The 18,977-nt window shown below is 38.5% G+C and overlaps 1 pseudogene; it reads left to right on the top strand.

Moving 5' to 3' along the window:
• The window catches only part of LOC103411306 (protein ORANGE, chloroplastic-like), a 71,544-nt pseudogene that overhangs the window by 40,183 nt on the left and 12,384 nt on the right, over positions 1-18,977 (top strand).

The following is an 18,977-nucleotide window of genomic DNA, read 5'->3' as shown; positions in this document are numbered from 1 at the left end:
TAGCCTAGTTTTGTGTCCTTGAGTCTTATTTAATATTTTTAAGTTAATTTAATAGATTAGCAATCCCTCCTAATCCCCGGCCTAGAACGATACCCTACTTACATCTATACTACAATTGTCAAAAAGAGGGTTTAATTTTGTGTGTTAACTTATTTTACGCATCAAATTTTGGCGCCGTTGCCGGGGATTAGCAACTTTGCTAATCCTTTTATTTTTGTTTTTGTTTATGTTTATATTGGTGTTTGTGTATTTTACTTTTGATATTTGATTTATTTTTCTTTCTTTGATTTTAGGTTCAAATGGAGCCGAGGGAAATTTAAAGGAAAGATGCGTCCGGCTAAAGACGTTAAATCAAGCGCTTCTTGGGAGGCAACCCAAGCATTCAACGAAGGGAGACTTTGGAATCGCTAACCCAATCAGATTTGCATTTTTACACCCTTATCTTTAATGCTTTCATTTTGTCTTGTTTAGTTAGTTGTGTTATTTGTTTGATTTCTGTGAGTTTGTGTTATTTAGTTTAAGTGTGGGGGAAGGTTAACCAAAGTCTCTTTACATTAATTTACATTTATAAAAAAATAAAAAAATAAAAAAAAAAAAGTACAAATATTTTACAATGATGTAAACTAATAGTATTCATTGGTCGGGCGGGGCTTCAGCAGTCGGCGGGGCCACAGAAGGAGGAGGCGGCATAGGTTGATCAGTTGGAGCTTCACTACGCGGTGCCGCTCCAGAAGACGAAGGCAGATGTTGTTGGAACAAACCCACAAACCTCCGATGATCAAGTAAAATTTGACCATCGGTGTCCTGCATCTGGTCAATCTTCCTCTTCATGCTGGTGGCATAGCTGTGTGCGAGCTTGTGCAATTCCTTATTCTCATGCTTGAGCCCTTTAATCTCTTACTTGAGACTCTGTATTTCAGCCACCAAGGATTCAACGTGACGGGTTCGGGCATATAGGCGTTGGGCCATGTTGGATACGGAACCCGCACACTGCACACTGAGAGCCAGAGACTCCTTGACCGCCAATTCATCAGACCGCCTTGCGAGCAGTCTGTTATCTCTGGGAGTGACAAGGTTTCGGGCCACCACCGCAGCGGTCATGTCATTTTTCATCATCGAATCCCCCACGGTAAGGGGACCGGTAGGGGATATGAAGGATGGCCGCCATATGTTGTCTGGTGAAGGCGGAGCTGCCTCTTCACCAATGTTCAAGTCAAAACGACGATCAGAAGGGCCAGACATTTTTCAGAGGTGGTAAAGAAAGAAGAGAGTTGGACTGATCAAGATTAAACAAGTGCAAGATGGGAGTGTTTACAGGAGGGTACTCAAGTGTGTTGTGGAACAAAATTAACGCCTCTATAAAAAGAAGAAATCAAAGAGGCGCTCCTCAGAGAAGCGTCATCTCGCAAATCGAAGAGTCGGGGCTCCTTTCTCAAAAGCCGGATTCTTTTCTCAAAAGAGGAGTTTCCGTTCTCAAAAGCCGGATTCTTTTCTCAAAAGAGGCGTTCATTTCTTAAAAGTTGGGCTTGCTCAGAAACCACGAGCCGAACCCCGGATTTCGCAAGATCAATTCGTCCAGACGTGTTGTCACCCGTCACACGCAAACTCAGCTCTGCGAAAATCACGGGCAGTCTGTCGAAGTGCCGATTCCAACCATCTGTCTCTCTCAGCCTAGTCAGCACTTGTCACATGCAACTGGCAGCTTTGCGGAAATTACGGGCAGCTTTGTCAGAAAGCGCGTAATTTGTATTCTTCACCCATCCACCGGCTGCCGACACTAAGTGAGAGAACAGTTCCGGTTGTGAAGACAAGTCCTATAAGTTTCTACCTTCGCCTTCCACAGCAAAAGCACACTCTCTCAGCACACCCTCTCAACACCTCTTCATCTCCGAAAATGCATTCCCAAAGAATCCTCTCGAGTCACTCTGTGTTCCTCATTCCTTGGGATACTCCTGCGAACAACCCATTCAAAGCAAAAGTATTTCATATCATAAAGGTTGAAAGCAAGAGTATCTCATATCATGCTTTCTCCATGTCCTTCTCCTTGTCTTTGTTTTCCGACAAGGAGAAAGAGAGCAATCAGCCAGCATTTGGTATCAATCTTCCAATCTGGAGCCAACTGCCTGGAACCCTTTCCTGATTGCTTACCTAGCCTTGCTCTCGAGTACTCATCTTCATCATTTTATGCTTTCTCTTCGTCTACCACATCTGCCTGGGGGACAGTAAGGAAAGTGAAAATGATACCTCGAAGCATGTGGAGACAATTCAGCTAGGGACAAGGAGAAAGAAAGCAAGAGGTGGGCACTTGGAAAGATTGAAGAAAGAAATAAGGACCAACACCTTTCCCTCGTGCCTGCCCGTTGTGCAGAAGAAACAAGCAGAGAAGAATGCAGCTTGCACAATCATCCCAGCGGAAGGAGTCCGAACTGAGGAACTAGAGAAGCTGCCACATCTGCTTGGAGAACAAATAAGGAACTGCAACATTCCCAAAGAGCAAAGCTCCGCCGTACAATATCATCAAATAGTAAAAAGCTAAGTGTCACCCTGTTCAAGAGGAAAGCTGTGGAAAGTCAACAAGCACGACCAATGATTACTTATTAGTTTTATTCATTATCTTTTATCGTAATTTTCAATTTTTCGTTTGCAATTTTTTTTTTTTTTAATTAATTTTCTTGCGTACTTAACTGTATTATTTCTTTTCTTTGCAGGAACTTTTGGTTATTTCCACCCTTGAAGTTGATTGCAGAATTTTAGCTTGGGGGTCATCGCTTGATTTTACTGCAAATTAGGGAAGTTTTCAGTCCCATTGTTTTATTTTGTTTCTTATTATTTATTTATTTATTTTATTTTTATTTGCGTTATAGTGTTTTCTGACATTGGGGACAATGTCAAGTTTAAGTGTGGGGGTAGAAATCTCTAGAATTTCATTTGTTTCTGTGTTGTTAGTTTTTGTTTTCTTAAAAAAAAAATAAAAAAAAAAAAAAAAAATCGAAAAATTTAAAAATCCAAAAATATTGTCTTGTTTCCCTTATTGTTCTGAATCAGATTTTTGTTAGTTTCCCGACCCAATGATATAATTGGATCAAAAATTTGAACCATGATCATCAAGAACTTAGTTAACATGTGTTTGGTGAAATTCCTAATTCTCTTGTTAGTTTTGTACATGTTTGACCATCTTTGAAAAACCAAATGCACATAGCCTTGTTAATGTGAAACTAAAGTATGACTTAAAGCTTCATATGTGAATTTAGTGACCATATACATCCTATGTGAGTTTTTGAGCCTATTGAAAGTGTGCATTTTTCATACACTCCTATTCTTTCATGTGTGATGAACTTATGTGAGATACATCTCTAGAACTTGCGTAACGATCTTTCGAAATGTTTGTCATTGATTGCATGAACTTGGAAATGATAGAGGCATTAGGTTTACCACTATGGCCCAAATAACTATGTTTCCCAAAGAAAAATGATATCATTAGATTGCCAATTTGAGCCGTGTATGTTGAGCCTTTTATTTCTTATCACCAGATATGTCTACCCTTATGCCTGAAACATTTTTTCCTTACCCTTTCCAAGTGAGCAATGTGAGATTGTCTTATGAGAAATGTTTGTGAAGTACTTTGAAGGTGTTTGGCAAAAGAATAAGTGTGGGGGTATTTCATGTTTGTATAAAAAAAATAAAAATAAAAAAAAATAAAAAAAAAGAAGAAAAAAAGAAAAGAAAAAGAAAGATTGTATACAAAGAAAATAAAAAGTTTTTAAAGTTTCAGTTTAAGGGTATGGTTGGAGGTGCTAGAAGAATCGCTGAAAAAATTGAGTTCTTATAAATCTAAACAAAAGAATTGCTTGCAATATAGCTTGGAACTTGTGTTTTCCTATTCTTTCATTTCAATAACCCTATCCCTAAGCCTCATTACATCCAATAAAAGTCCTCTTGATTTAAGTTTTGCAATTATGACTGTGGAGAAGTGATCTTTATGCAAGCTTATGGTAGAAATTTCACATTTGATTCTTTGAGCGAAACACATTAAAACTAAACACATGTGTGATTGAGTGCATATCCCGTGAGAAGGTCGCTAGTTTGCATATGATGATTTTAAAAATAAAAACTTGAAATTGCATTAGCATGGCTATCTCACACACTACACTTCAAGGATGATTTAAAGATTACTGCTAATATTTGAATAAGGAAGATGAACTTGGATTATTTCCTTGATGCTAGCTATGGTTCTTGATGATTTGTTTTCTCGAATGAAATTCTATGAGGGTCACATAGGGGGAAGCTAATGTTTTTCTTGTTACTTCTTGTTCTAGTTTTCTTTGTTTTGCTCGAGGACTAGCAAAAGTTAAGTGTGGGGGTATTTGATCGGATGATATTTATATATATTTTTACTTCGAATTCACTCGTCTTTTCTTAGTTAGTTCCTTATATTTTTGAGCTATTTACGTTATTTTTGTGTTTATAGGATTTGTTATGCAAAGAAAATAAAAATAGAACAAGTGAAATTTTATGTAATAAATTCGTCAAAACTGTCTGTGTAGATCAGCTTTTAAATAAAATTAAAAATAAATAAATATATAATAATAATAACAAGTCATGATGATGTTTGAAACATCATCATGATTCATGTTTTGTAGAAGAAGAAAGGAACGGCAAAGAAGAAAAGAAAAAGAAAGAAAAGAAAAAGAAAGGAAAAGGAAAAGAAGGAAAAGGAAAAGAAGAAAAAAAAAATATAAACAAGCAGAAAAAGGGAGAGAGAAGCAGCAAGCAGACAGCTGCCTTGCGGCAGCAGAAAGAGGATAGAGAGAAGTGGGAGCGGGAAAAGTCAGTGGAAAGCAGGAGAGACAGCTGGGAGCGCAGTAGGCGCAGAGAATGTGGTGGACAGCAACAAAAAAAAATAAAATAGAAAAAAAAGAAATAAGGAGGAGGTCAGGAGCATGAGGATATAGATGGGATTGGCAGAAGAGAGAAGGAGGGGGGGAATTGGTGGAAGGCAGAGGGCTGCCCTTTGGGCAGCGTGAAGCTGCGGAGAGAAGGGAAGTCAGTGGCGAGGAGGACAGGAGGTCAGCATGAAAATGCAGTTCAGAGTCCAAGCAGCAGATCCTTTCTTTCGGTTTAATCTTTCCAAACTCCTATTTTATTTTTATTTTAATAATGTGTAATTAATTTTATTTTGGCTAGAGGTTAATTCGAAACCATGAATATATTTGTAATATGAATTGATTACCTTCGGTTGTGATTTCATAAGTTGTGATTTCAATTTACTTATCCGTTCGTATAAAAACTGATTTGTGTATGTTGGTTGAGAGTGTACGCTTAATTTACATGCATGAATTTGATGCTAGAATATAAGTGAATTTCACCTAATCGTTATGAACTTATTTTCACAAGTAGTAAAGGTTGCTAGTCACAATCACGTTAAGTAAATTCTTGGCAAGAGTATCATGCTTTTCATAGTTACGAATGCCTCGTCAATGCTTATAGTTTTCACAAAGTTTAATGATCTTTGATTGTATCGCTATTGTGCTTTTCACGTAGGGGACTTTTGAAGAATGTTTTGAATTGTTGTATGCGTTTTTCCGTCCAATTCAATAACTTAAGGAAAACTTGAAGATTAAAAAAGTGCTATTCACGGTTAATCTGGAGTATTGAGATTCACAATTTATTGAAAGAACAACTGAAAATCAATTTAGGTTGCATATGTGTCATGTGTGGAGAAGAACCCTCTAGCTAGTCCGTCATTTATCATTTCACCTTAATTTCATGTTTTTGTCAATTCTGTAATTTAATTAAGTTTAATTTACTTTTCATCAAAACCAAACACCCATCCATTATTAAATTATATTATTTATTTAGTTTTCTTTATTGTTAGTCTTTTAATTTAATTTCCGTCCATTTCAGTTCCTAGTATTTAATTTAATTGTTTTCATTATTTTGAGTCATTTTAAGTGTGTTTCGAGTTATTAGAGTTTTTAGCCTAGTTTTGTGTCCTTGAGTCTTATTTAATATTTTTAAGTTAATTTAATAGATTAGCAATCCCTCCTAATCCCCGGCCTAGAACGATACCCTACTTACATCTATACTACAATTGTCAAAAAGAGGGTTTAATTTTGTGTGTTAACTTATTTTACGCATCAACGACCATAGGAGTACTCGAAGACTTCGCTTTATCCTCATTAAAACGGCGTAACATCTTCTGGGTGTAGTTCGATTGATGTACTAAGATTCCATCCGAACAATGCTCTATCTCGAGACCGAGACAGTATCAAGTCTTTCCTAGATCTTTCATCTCAAATTCCGACTTCAGGTGCGAAGCAGTTCTCGCGAGCTCTTCAGGAGTTCCGATGAGATTCATGTCATCGACATATACTGCAACAATCATAAATCCGGAATGTGACTTCTTAATGAACTCACAAGGGCATAGTTCATTGTTCACATATCCCTGACTAGTCAAATACTCACTCAAACGGTTATACCACATTCTTCCGGATTATTTCAAACCGTATAGTGAACGCCTCAGCCGAATTGAGAGCGTGTTCCGGGGTTTGGAAATATTTGAACCAGTCAATGTAAGTCCTTCGGGAACTTTCATATAAATTTCCATATTAAGATCCCCATAGAGATACGCGGTTACTACGTCCATTAGCTGCATATCTAGTTTTTCGGAAACTACCAAACTGATAAGGTATCGAAAAGTAATCACATCAATAACGGGTGAGTAAGTTTCGTCATAGTCAATCCCGGGACGTTGTGAGAAACCTTGTGCTACAAGACGAGCTTTGTAACGCATAATTTCGTTCTTCTCATTACGCTTCCGAACGAAAACCCATTTGTAGCCAACGAGCTTCACATGTGGAGGAGTAGGAACTACAGGTCCAAACACCTTACGTTTCGCAAGTGAATCAAGTTCGACTTGGATTGCTTGTTTCCAGTTTGACCAATCAGCTCTACGTCGACATTCATCAACGGAACGCGGTTCAATGTCATCGCTCAACATGATCTCAGTAGCTACTGCAAATGCTAATGCATCGTCGACAATCATCTCATTTCTACGCCACACATCATCTAAACTAGCATAATAGACCGAAATCTCACGATTCTCGGGAGGAGGATTCGTCTCTTCAAGGACGCTTCCATAATCTAGAATTTCCTCATGAGTTGGGTAAAATGAGTAAGCGATAGTCGGATTCACGGTAGGCTCTTCAGGACCTTGTGCCGTGGTTTTCCTCTTCCGGGGGTGTGAATCATTTGAACCAAGGGGTCTGCCACGCTTTTGTGTAGGGGCAGATGATTGGCTAGCCGTTAATGTACGTGGATCACCAGAATTTGCGTCCCGGGCTTCCAGGAGAGTAGTCCGTCGTACATTTGGTACATCTATCTTTGCAGGCGTATTCGCAGCTGGAATATGTGATCTTGTCACGCGCGCTAGATCGGTGAAAGCATCTGGCATGCTCTGAGCTATGCTCTGGAGATCTAATATGCGCTGCACTTCAGCTTCAGACTGAGCGGTGCGGGGATCTAAATGAGACAAAGTGGGAGTCGTCCATGATAATTCACGTCGTTCATTAGGAACGTTGACGTTTTTATCTCCCCCTAACGACGGGAAGACTGTCTCATAGAAGTGACAATCCGCGAAACGAGCGGTAAACAGATCGCCTGTCAAAGGTTCTAAGTAACGAATAATCGAAGGAGAATCATATCCGACATAGATTCCCATCCTTCGCTGAGGCCCCATTTTTGTACGTAAGGGCGGCGAGATCGGCACATAGACCGCACAACCAAAAACGCGCAGATGCGATATGTCGGGTTCGCATCCGGTGACCAACTGAAGGGCACTAAATGGTTGTGTCACAGCAGGCCTCAGGCGGACCAACTTTGCTGCGTGCAATATTGCATGGCCCCAAGCAGCGATCGGGAGCTTGGTATGTATGACCAACGATCGAGCAATCATTTGTAAACGCTTAATGAAAGCCTCTGCCAGGCCGTTCTGGGTGTGAACATGGGGTACAGGATGTTCAACGTTAACCCCAACCGACAAGCAATAGTCATCAAAAGTTTTAGATATGAATTCTCCAGCATTATCCAATCGAATAGATTTGATCGGATAATCAGAGTGGTGAGCCCTGAGCTTGATAACCTGAGCCAACAGTTTGGAGAATGCAGCGTTCCTTGTGGACAACAAGCACACGTGTGACCAACGTGTAGAAGCGTCAACCAAAACCATAAAATATCTAAATGGTCCGCAAGGAGGTTGAATCGGTCCACAAATGTCCCCCTGAATCCGTTGTAGAAAAATGGGAGGATTCGAACGAATCTTGTCATAAGAAGGCTTAGTAATAAGCTTTCCTATAGAACATGTTTGACATGCAATTTCATGGATCGAACCTAAGCTTCGGGTTAGTGGATGCCCGTGTGAAGTTTTGAGGATACGGCGCATCGCTATTCGTCCAGGATGTCCCAAACGATCATGCCAAAGTGTAATTTCGTGCGCAGTCCCTGTGGTAGGGCCGGCCACATAGTGGCATTCTATGGGGCGTATGGTCGTAGTATACAGACCACTCGGGTTACGCTCCATCTTCTCTAGAATACGCTTCTGGCCATATTCGTAGGAAGTTACGCACATAAATTCAACTCCGTTTTCTACGTGGGTTTCAGCGTGGTAATTGTTATCTCTAATGTCCTTGAAACTTAGTAACGTTCTTCCGGAACGTGGAGAATAGAGTGCCTCAGCAATGGTCAAGATTGTACCATTGGACAACATTATACGTGCCTTACCGTATCCTTCGATCAGGTTGGATGGGCCTGAGAGGGTTGTCAGAGGTGCATTCTTAGGTACGAAGTTAGTGAAATAGATGCGTTCACGCAAAACAGTATGCGTGGTTGCACTATCTGCCAGACAACTAACTTTCCCACTAGTCATACCTAGAATGAAAAATTAATTTGAATCGGTCACATGCATAAAAGTTTATAAAAACAAGTATCAATTCAAAATAATTTCATTTATTCAAGGATTAAAAACTTAATATCCAAAAACTAATAATTTCGCATGAAAAACTTCGGGTTTCATGGGTGATATGTTTAAGTGAAAACTTCAGGTTTTCAAACAAGGCATGTTTAGAAGAAACTTCGGGTTTCAAAGTAATTATGAACTTTAGGTTCATATATTCCTGCAGGCAAACACAAATATATATGCAAACAAATATGCAAAGAATATATGCAGAAATATTGTATAATGATAAGTGAATTAATTTATTTTTGGTCTTCGGGGCCAAATTAAAGTGTGGGTGAAAATATAAAAACCCATATTATTTAAAAGTATTAAATAATAAAATCTCGGGGTCTAAAAATATAGGCCGAGGACCCTCGGGTGTAGGTTGCATGCCCACGGGGTGAGAAGAGGGGAATGGGCTGCTGTGTGCAGCCCTAAAAAAAATTTCTCTTTTTTTTTTTTTTTCACTCACGGGCTGCTTCAGGTAAGCCCAGGTGGCAAAGGCCCAAAGAATGCCTCAATCGTGTGTATCACGATGCAGGGAAAGCACAACAGCCACACGGGCTGGGTTCTGCTGCAGTATGGGGCATGGGAGAACACCAGAGCCCATTTGGGCTGGTGTGATGTAACGCTAGGCTGAAAAAATGAGGGGGTCGAACTGGGCTTGCAATGGCGAGCCCAAAAGAAAAAAATTTATTATTTTTCAGCCTGAGTCGAAGCCAGGCCCAAAAAATTTGGGATCGGGCTGGATCCAAGAAATCCTAGCGAGGTTAGGTGATTCCATCGGAGAAGATGATCGGCGCCACCACTGCAGGTGGCCAAAACTTGGACGGGAAGACTCGGAGGTACCCTTCTGGGGTGTTTTCGACTATGATTACAACATGGAGAAATTAAAATCTCAATTGTTGCAATCAAACCCTAGAAATTTCGAATTGGGTTTTTTTTTTAAAAACCGATGAGATTCAATTGAATCTCGGTCAATCGATGTCAAGGACGAGCTTCAGGCTGTTAGACAAGTTAACCCGAGGTGTGAGGATGGGCTGCAAGCCATCCTACAATGGGAGAGACGCCATAAACGACGTCGGGTTTCTGGGTTGGAGCCCTCGTGGGGACTTGATGCAGGCTGCAGGCCTGGTGAGGAAACCAAGCTGGGCCATCGCAAGCTGCTGGCCTGGTGGCTTGCAGCTTGCATGGTGCAAGTGCACGGGTTCGAAGAACCCTAATTCCCAAATCGCAAAAAAAATATTTTTTTTTCAATTCAATTATATTATATGCATAAATTTAATGAATCACATATTTACGTTGATCCATATGCAAATAATAGTTTCAATGCATGTACATATGTAAGATTCAATTCATGGCAAATATCAAATTCACATAATTGTAGCAATTTTGGTTATGAAGCATACACAATTTATGTAGAATCTAAAATACGTAAAACATAAAGTTGGGTCATGCATCATGGTGAATGTTCATGCTATCAGGGCTTGCAAAATATCGAGTTAAAAACCGTTGTTTGGAAAGAACCTGATTGCGTGATGATATGGATGAACTGGTTTGATGCAGAAAAAAAAATCTCCAACGTCAGATTCCTAAGTGCAGCGGTAGGAGCGTGCTGATAATGTGTTGTGATCTATTTTATCTGACAGAGAGACTAGAGCCGGCGGCAGAGAGAGAGATGAGAGAGATGTGTGTTTGTAGAATTGTAGGGGAATGTATGTGTTGTTATCCCTCCTACATTGTGCCTTTATTTATAGTAGTAAAGGTAGAGAAGATATTTCTTCTCCTCCAAGTAATACAAGTTGTAATAGGAAAGGATAACTAGAATCAAATCTTATCTAGGATTTACACAATCATACTTAAACTAGGAATGTTTACAACAGGAACGTGAAAGTTGATGATTAATTTATTACTTAAGCGCTGATAAACATGCTCATTTTATTGTCATTTAATTTGCTAGTTTTGTATCTAAATTTACTCTCCCTAATATTACCCATCATATATACAAAGGCTAAATAGCCAAAATGGTCTCTAAGATTTGCATAACTTATCACTTTGGTCCCTAACATCCCAAATCGATAAAAGTGGTCCCTAAGATTGTCCATCATCCATCATTTTGATCATTCCGTTAAAAACTCTGACAAGTGTCCTGGAACTCTTGGCCTGAAGTTTGAGAAATTTTCAAACCTTCGTAACTCAATTGTTTCTTAACCAAATTCGACCCATAATATATCAAAATGAAGATAGGAAAGTGTAGAATAAGATTATACCTATTTGGAAGCCCAATAGATGCTGGAGATGGCCAGAAAATAGCCTCAAAGTTGACTGGTCCGAGGGAAAACTGGAAAAATCGCAGGAAACTAGGTCAACTTTAAACGTTCATAACTTCTTCAATACTCAACGAAATCAAGTGATTCAAAAACGAAAATCATACTTCTTGATGAGATGAAGAGAATGGTACCTTTGTAGACAGCTAAATCGCCGTGGTTTGGCCGAAAAATGGCTCGAAAGTGGCTAACTTGAGACTAAGACAGCCACTTTTGAGCCATTTTCCAGCCAAACCACGGTGCATTAGCCATCGAAAAAGATATCATTCTCTTCTTCTCGTTGAGAAGTATGATTTTTTTTTTAAATCACTTGATTTCGTTGCGTATTGAAAAAGTTATGAACGTTTAAAGTTTACCTAGTTTCCGGCGAGTTTTCCAGTTTTCCTTCAGACCAGTCAAATTTGAGACTATTTTCCGGCTATCTCTGGTAGCCATTGGGCTTATAAATAAGTATAATCTTATTCTACACTTTTCTATCTTCATTTTCATATATTATGGGTCGAATTTGGTTAAGAAACGATTGAGTTACGAAGCTTTGAAAATTGTCCAAACTTCCGGCCAAGAGTTCCGAGACACTTAACGGAGTTTTTAATGGAATGACCAAAATGATGGATGGTGGACAATCTCAGGGACCAATTTTATCGATTTGAAATGTTAGGGACCAAAGTGATGAGTTATGCAAATCTCAAGGACCATTTTGGCTATTTAGCCTATATACAAATGAAAAATGTTAAGGAGACTCTTTCATAAGTAGTACTATTTATGGATTCTCCACCATCAAATGTTTTTGGCATAATTTTCATGCCAACATTATAAAGTATTGTACAAAAAACATGAGTTAGCATAGATCGTTTATGGAGAGTCTCATTTTGAGAAAGTCTCATTAACTTTTCTCATAAACAAATATAGGGATGACAACGGTTTGGTTTGGGACGGAAATGATATATCCATCCCAATAACCATGAAAATTAACCACTCCATAAACGTAAATTAATCATCAGTAATTATCCATAATTATACCCACCGAATAACGAATTTTCCATCGATTAACGGTTATATCTATCTTCGTCAATACAAAAAATATATTTGTTCAGTTGATGCAATATGATTTAGTGGCTAAATTGGATCAATGGTCCCCGTGGTGATAGGATAATAAGAAGATTACCCCTATGGTGAAAAAAAAAAATCGGATTTAAATCCTTGTGGTGAAGTTTGTTAGGATTCAAGCCAAAAATTAATATTTTTGTCAACTCTCCATTAGCCCAAAGCTAACAATCCAACCCTTCTATCAAATATTCCATTAGATTTTTGAACCACAAAGCCTGTTGTGTTCAACCTTAATTTTTTTATTAGAAAAAGCAAAAGAAGAAAGGAAAATTTTGTAATAAATATCAAATGTACGGTGTTTATGATAGTATGAAGCTGGAGCTTCTATGATGAATGCGCCAACGATGATACGTTTCAAGGGGATCAAAAGCTCAAGTATACAAGTGGGAACTCATCCTTTGACAACAAATCATATCAGCTGCTTGCACCAGAGAGAATGAATCGAGGAGGAAAGGCTTACTCTAGAAGAAAATGGCGGTTCTATAAAAGGCAGCAAAAAGGTTGAAAAAAAAAGACACTTAACTCAACATATTAAAAAAGACTTCTAAAAAGCTTTGCATCCTACTCTTCACATACTCCCTTTGTAGTTCAAACATTCCTCTGTATTTATAGCTCAGCTACTTCCTTTGTAGTATTGATTTCCTGCATTAAAGTTTACTTTTCAAAACATGTCTTCTTCATCTTCTTCTGGGTTGCAGATTCGGTTTTTTTTTTTTTCTTCTTCTTCTTCTGGGTTGGGGACGAGTGTGAAATCTCATTCTTGGATTTCATTATTATAATCTACATATTGGTATTATAGAGATTTTATATTATTTTTCGGGAAATTAATTATTTAAAATCCGTAGACCATTCGAGGTCACAATTTATATTGTTGAATAGATATCGAGATCACGAATGCATAGGCGAAAGCCGTTTGCGAGTCCGGATTATAACGGTATAGTTACGGACGTTTGAAGTTGTTGCTAAAAAAAATGAAAATGAAAGAAAGCCACAGGAGTGGCGAGACAAAGGAAAAAAGAAAAAAAAGGTGGGGGGTGGAAAACGGGTCTTTTGACCCGTGAGACACAAATCGGCGGGATTCATGGTCTCCCGGCCAATTTCCGGCGAGATGAAGGTCCCCCACCACCTGATGTCTCTGTCGCTGACGTTCGTCAAGCAGGCCACGTGGATTGGCCAAGGCCTTCTTCGGCTAATGATACCTCAATCTCGAAGTCTTCGGAGTATCTTTTTGATAGGCGCCTCTATTTGTATGGGGAATTCGCTGCTGATAGATCCAGCCCAGTGTCATCCCCCTTCAAGTCATCTCTCATCATTCCTTCTACCTATTCCACCCAAAATTGGAGTGGAATTAGTCTTGGAATTTGGGGAACAAGCACCATGGGTGACGCGGGAACCATTGCTCAAAATCCATCAATTGTGAAATGTTTCTCTTCAACTACTACCACCAAAGCACTCCCCTATAACCCATGAACAAATCCCAAGCAGTGGTGGAGGCGTCAGAGCAAGTTTGGAGGTTAAATCGAACACACCCATTCTAAGGTTTCCGTACGGTTTTCACAACATTGGGGACTTTCTAGGCCAAATTGGACTTGGCCATAGATATAAAGTTTATTCTACTCTTTGAGATCTTCAATTTTGTAATTTTTTGAGAATTTTTAAAATAGTTGAATTTTTCGATTAGTTGGGGTGGCCGACCGCCACCCACGGCGGCGCGTGGCCTGTGGGCCAATGATGTCTTTTTAAGCACTATTAGATGCCCTGGGTTCATGTTTGATATCCGTATGACGTAATTTGATTGTTTGGACTTAGTTTCATTTTGATACGTGAATAAGTCAAAATAGAAATCGACGATCCGACTGTTGAATCGTCACCAAACTTTAATATGTTATAGTACGTAATATTTTGGGATCATAAGAACTTACAGATCGGGAATCTGATGTACGGATCTTCATGAATTAGATTTCTAAGTTAGTAAAATTAATTGTTAACCGCCACCTAATTCTAGCAATGGGCGGAGATCTGACCGTTGGATTGCGATGAGATTTTAGTACGTTGTTCTTTGAGAATAATGTGGACCCTAGGAAGTTACGGATCTTGATTATGATGTTCGGATCTTCTGGATCAAATTTTGTAGCGTTGTGGATCCTACTGTCGACCAAGAATTGGCTTTTGGTCAACATGTCTCGAAACGTTCTAAATACTAAAATTAGTACTACGGGGAACTAAGTGAAACCTAGTGGGACCACATTGGTTTGAGAGTGACTTGAATATATGTGATATAGCTATTACCTTGATTTCTTATATTAATATCATATGTGAATAAGATATAGGTTATAAATGAAATTCTATTGAAATGTGAAACACAACACACACACACACACACACACCATAGACCTATGTTTATTGAATGTGAATTCTATTGAAGTGTTATTTTTATTTCTGGCCATCGATCTATTTTCATTAAGTATGATTTTACTTGTGTTTTGGAAATATGGTTTGTAATGTATGATTGGATTGATGTGATGAAATGTGAGGGCTAGTAGTGGACCGTTAACCTACTGTCATGGGGTTTGTAATGTATGATTGGATTGATCTATTTTCATTCAGCCATTCTAAATTAAGTACTTGGTTCTTGTATTGTTTCTGCAAGCCGTTGTTGTATCCCTTGATCTTCCACTCTATTTCATTGAGTGATGGTCCGAAATCGTATCCTGATTCGGATTTCGTTGAGTGATGGTCCGGAATCCCTTCGATTCTGCGATTCTGTTGAGTGATGGTCCGGAATCGTACCCTGACTCGGATTCCGTTGAGTGATGGTTCGAAATCCCTTCTATTCTGTGATTCCGTTGAGTGATGGTTCAGAATCGTGTCCAGCTTGTATTCCATGGGTGGTTCTATATGCATGGTACTCCCCGGTTCCGTTAAGTGATGATCCTGAATCGTATCCAGCTTGTATTACATTGGGTGGTTCTATATGCATGGTACTCCCCGGTTCCGTTGAGTGATGGTTTGGAATCCTTACTACTCCACGATTCCGTTGAGTGATGGTCCGGAATCGTATCTTGAGTTTGATTCCGTTGAGTGGTCCAGAATCCCTTTGGTGACTTGGTTCATTGGATTTGATTTCAGCTTCAGAGATGTAGGCTTCAGCCGAACTGCGTCGTTCTAGCCTTGCATGTCAGTGTGTTGTATGTGTTATTATTTGGTGTGATTGTTGGATGTAATTGTTATGATTATGATATACCGCTGACCAATATGGCTATAGATTATTATTGCACCTCGTCGATTGTTCCTTGAGATGTTGCATGCTCTGAATTGTGCATTATGTTGAAATATGGCAATTTATGTGATAAATATTCGAGTGTAGTGAAAAGTTGAACTACGAATGACTTGATCCCTATTGAGGGTACGTAGGCAGTCTAACGAAGAGGTTAGATGCAGCCATAAAGTATACACAAAATTATTATGCATCTGGATCTGGAATTATATTTTGTACATATCCAAAAGGCAGGGTACGTTGAGTTACGGGCATTTAGTGACGTCACGTGTCGATCTTGGACGTATGTCTGGATCGGGGTGTGACAGCGAGGGGAGAAGGGATGATTTTTTTTATAACTTTTATTTAATTAATTATTTTAATATTTTTTAATGACACTTGGGGCCTAGTCATTGTCCACATGGGCGCTATGTCATCACTTAACGGGAGAACTAACAGTTTGACTAACAGATATACGAGACTGTCCCAAAATTAACACTTTAGGTATGACTGGGATGAAAAAAACTTGATGTACTATATGTTGAAAACCACGAAACATGAGGGTAGTAAACAGAGTTTAACCCTAGATTTAAATGTAAAAATCAGAGGTAGGAAATGAGCACTGCATTACAATGTCTGAATCTGAATGTAAAAATCAGGAGTCGCGTGAAAGTGTGAAGTGTAGAAGACGTGTGGATGATGAAAAAAATAGGACTAGGAAACATACATTGCAATGCAGCGTTTGAATCCAAAAGGGAAAACCAAAACCAAGAAACAGACACTGCATTGCATTGTCTAAATCCAAATGTACAAAGGAACATGTAGGAGGCGTGTGACTGATGGAAAAAACGAAACCAATAAATGGACACTACAACACAGTGTCTGAATCCAAATGTAAAAAAATAGAATCAGAAAACAGACAATACATTGCAGTATTTGATTCGTATGACTCATTCCAAATATAAAAATTATGAGAAAGAAAATGTTAATTGAAGTGCGTGCCAACTGTAGTGGCAGATTTTGTAATTTTATTTTATTTTAAATGAATTTAAGTATCACATACATAGTTGACCTATTTATAATTAACATAAATATTGTTGATCTATTGTTTCGCTTCACGTTCTATTTTGATTATATATTTTTTTGAACAAACGATCTATCTACACTAAGGGGGAGGAGGGTGGGTTAGGCCTCATAATGGACTAGCAATAATATGGTTCAAATTCACTTTTGTGAGAATCGAACCTAAGACTTTTTACTTATAAATGAAGATGAATACCACAAAATCACCTATAATAAAATGCGCCTAATATATATGATGACACATACAAAATTAATTAGCTACATAATAAATTAATGTTGTTTGATTTAAAATTAATTTACTTACAAAATAAAGTAATGTTATTTGATTCAAAATTAGCTTATTTCCATTGAATCCGGATCATTTACGAATATTTCCATTGAATCCGGATCCTTTTTGGATTCTCCTTGTGAGGATCTTGGAGATCTATGAATTGTATTCGTTCATAGTATATCGTGCGGTAAAATTTTATTTTAAATTTTTTTATTTAAAATTAAACACAAATACTATTTAATAAAAACTGATCCCACAATATACGATAAATGGATACGATTCATAAATATCCCAAATCCTCACAACAAGTCGAAGAAGATTCTGTTGGATTTCCATCAATAGTGAATTACAACATAACACTTCTTGTATAGCAACTGAGTCCTATACCAGCTGTGGAAAATAGGCCGGCCACTAGGGGTGCGTTTGTTGCACCGGACTATCTCGGACTGGACTAGGTTCAGGGACTAAGCTGGACTGGCTTGGACTAGACTAAGCATGACTAACTTAGTGAAGCGTTTGGTGCAGTACCGGACTAAATTATTTTTAAAATTCAGATATTTTTCTTTTGTTCATTTTAATTCTTTCTCCCTTATCTCTACCGTTCCTTTCCCTTCCCAACAAACAAAACTTTCCCAATTTTTCTCCAGTTCTCAGATGAAGAAAATCTGCCTTTACGATTTTGGTCAAATCCCAAAAACAAAACACCAATCAAGTTCATCTCGCAGTGTGCCGCCTTCTGAGGAAATGCATGACTGAATATGATCTTGGCTTGTGTTTGAATTTGTCGTCCGTCAAAGTGAAAAACAAAAAATTCTGAGATTGGAAGGAGCAAAGATGGATCCAGTCCGTGTGTTACGAGACGAGGAGGAGGTAGGCTCCACTCATCTCTCTACTCTCTTCCGTTCGAATTTTTATTGACTTTTTTTGCTCTGATTACACTTGTTCTTGCAAATTAGCTGCTTTAATTCACTTGTTCTTCCATGGGTGGGGATTGGAGTTGCAGACGGCAAGGGGTGGGTGGAGGAAGACGAGTCGTCGTCAGAGATGGTGCAGTCGTGCAGGACGAGCACGAGGACGCGGCGTGAGAGGGAAGACGAGGAAACGGGACTAGCAATCCCCTCCTTTTCGGGGGCTCTCGCTAAGCCCAGCTAACGAAGGATTTAGTCGGCACGAGTCCTACTTAATCCCACTAAACTCAATCTCGGCTTGCACCAAACAAGGGTTATTAGTCCTAGCTAGTCCAGTCCTAGCTAAGGACGTCAAACAAACGAGGCCTAGGAGTCTAGTAGCTATCTGCCAAAAGAAGACAAAGAGACAGCTGTCCACCCAGCAAAGAAACGGAGATAGCTTTCAGTGATTTAGTTACGTATTTGTAAGTAAGTAATAAGCTTAATTTGATTAATAATTTTTTTAGTGGTAAGGTAAGGTAGTGAGAAGATAGTTGAATTAGGATTTAAGCTCATGTGATGAAGTTTATTAAGATTTATGCTTAAAATTGAAAATTTTATCAACATTCCGTTAATTATTAGTACGTAAGCCACACATTTTAGGTTAAAATGAAACTCTCCATTAATTGTTAGCACGTGAAGATTACATTTTATTATTTTTATTTCATTTGTGAGCTTCGTGTGCTAATAATTAACGAAGTTAATAAAATTTTCAATTTTGAATCTAAATTCTAACAGATTTCACCGCGTACATTTAAATTATAATTTTTTTAATTTTTCAACTATCGTATCACAAGTTCACAACAAAAACTTATAATCCAATACGACCTAAATAATACGACCTATTATTAAGCTTGGCTTTAATAATGATTAAATCGCATGCCGGAAGATTGAGTGAGAAGAAAAGGAGATACCATCATTCCTCTAAACTACTTTTCTCAATTAAATATATTAAATTAAGAGGTTGTTGGATAGGCAAGTGTATATTCAATTT

This window comes from Malus domestica, chromosome 07, assembly GCF_042453785.1.
Source record: "Malus domestica chromosome 07, GDT2T_hap1".
Taxonomy (NCBI): Eukaryota; Viridiplantae; Streptophyta; class Magnoliopsida; order Rosales; family Rosaceae; genus Malus; species Malus domestica.
Note: the sequence above shows the minus strand (reverse complement) of the source record. Positions and strands in the feature narration are given on the sequence as shown.